Consider the following 2,500-nt stretch of genomic DNA (forward strand, 5'->3'; position numbering starts at 1 on the left):
TAATAACGCGTGTAAGTGTGTATAGATATATATATAAAGAGAAACAGCAGCTGTAATAATGCGTGTAAGTGTGTATAGATATATAAATAAAGAGAAACAGCAGCTGTAATAACGCGTGTAAGTGTGTATAGATAAATATATAAAGAGAAACAGCAGCTGTAATAACGCGTGTAAGTGTGTATAGATATATATATATAAAGAGAAACAGCAGCTGTAATAATGCGTGTAAGTGTGTATAGATATATATATAAAGAGAAACAGCAGCTGTAATAACGCGTGTGAGTGTGTATAGATATATATATAAAGAGAAACAGCAGCTGTAATAACGCGTGTAAGTGTGTATAGATATGTATATAAAGAGAAACAGCAGCTGTAATAACAGCGTGTAAGTGTGTATATATATATATATATAATATATAAAGAGAAACAGCAGCTGTAATAACGCGTGTGAGTGTGTATAGATATAATATATAAAGAGAAACAGCAGCTGTAATAACGCGTGTAAGTGTGTATAGAGATATATATATATATATATATATATATATATATATATATATATATATATATATATATAAAGAGAAACAGCAGCTGTAATAACGTGTGTAAGTGTGTATAGATATATATATAAAGAGAAACAGCAGCTGTAATAATGCGTGTAAGTGTGTATAGATATATATATATAAAGAGAAACAGCAGCTGTAATAACGCGTGTGAGTGTGTATAGATATATATATAAAGAGAAACAGCAGCTGTAATAACGCGTGTAAGTGTGTATAGATATATATATAAAGAGAAACAGCAGCTGTAATAACACGTGTAAGTGTGTATAGATATATATATATATAAAGAGAAACAGCAGCTGTAATAATGCGTGTAAGTGTGTATAGATATATATATATATAAAGAGAAACAGCAGCTGTAATAATGCGTGTGAGTGTGTATAGATATATATATAAAGAGAAACAGCAGCTGTAATAACGCGTGTGAGTGTGTATAGATATATATATAAAGAGAAACAGCAGCTGTAATAACGCGTGTGAGTGTGTATAGATATGTATATAAAGAGAAACAGCAGCTGTAATAACGCGTGTAAGTGTGTATAGATATATATAAAGAGAAACAGCAGCTGTAATAACGCGTGTAAGTGTGTATAGATATATATAAAGAGAAACAGCAGCTGTAATAACGCGTGTGAGTGTGTATATATATATATATATATAAAGTGAAACAGCAGCTGTAATAATGCGTGTGAGTGTGTATAGATATATATATAAAGAGAAACAGCAGCTGTAATAACGCGTGTAAGTGTGTATAGATATATAAATAAAGAGAAACAGCAGCTGTAATAACGCGTGTAAGTGTGCATAGATATATATATAAAGAGAAACAGCAGCTGTAATAACGCGTGTAAGTGTGTATAGATATATATATAAAGAGAAACAGCAGCTGTAATAACGCGTGTAAGTGTGTATAGATATGTATATAAAGAGAAACAGCAGCTGTAATAACGCGTGTGAGTGTGTATATATATATATATATAAAGAGAAACAGCAGCTGTAATAACGCGTGTGAGTGTGTATATATATAAAGAGAAACAGCAGCTGTAATAACGCGTGTAAGTGTGTATAGATATATATATAAAGAGAAACAGCAGCTGTAATAACTGCGTGTAAGTGTGTATAGATATATAAATAAAGAGAAACAGCAGCTGTAATAACGCGTGTAAGTGTGTATAGATATATATATATAAAGAGAAACAGCAGCTGTAATAACGCGTGTAAGTGTGTATAGATATATATATAAAGAGAAACAGCAGCTGTAATAACGCGTGTAAGTGTGTATAGATATGTATATAAAGAGAAACAGCAGCTGTAATAACGCGTGTAAGTGTGTATAGATATATATATAAAGAGAAACAGCAGCTGTAATAACGCGTGTAAGTGTGTATAGATATATATATAAAGAGAAACAGCAGCTGTAATAACGCGTGTGAGTGTGTATAGATATATATATATATAAAGAGAAACAGCAGCTGTAATAACGCGTGTAAGTGTGTATAGATATATATATATATAAAGAGAAACAGCAGCTGTAATAACGCGTGTAACTGTGTATAGATATATATATAAAGAGAAACAGCAGCTGTAATAACGCGTGTGAGTGTGTATATATATATATATATATAAAGAGAAACAGCAGCTGTAATAACGCGTGTGAGTGTGTATATATATAAAGAGAAACAGCAGCTGTAATAACGCGTGTAAGTGTGTATAGATATATATATAAAGAGAAACAGCAGCTGTAATAACGCGTGTAAGTGTGTATAGATATATAAATAAAGAGAAACAGCAGCTGTAATAACGCGTGTAAGTGTGCATAGATATATATATATAAAGAGAAACAGCAGCTGTAATAACGCGTGTAAGTGTGTATAGATATATATATAAAGAGAAACAGCAGCTGTAATAACGCGTGTAAGTGTGTATAGATATGTATATAA

The sequence above is a fragment of the Pygocentrus nattereri genome, chromosome 2 (genome assembly GCF_015220715.1).
Source record: "Pygocentrus nattereri isolate fPygNat1 chromosome 2, fPygNat1.pri, whole genome shotgun sequence".
In the NCBI taxonomy this organism is placed as follows: Eukaryota; Metazoa; Chordata; class Actinopteri; order Characiformes; family Serrasalmidae; genus Pygocentrus; species Pygocentrus nattereri.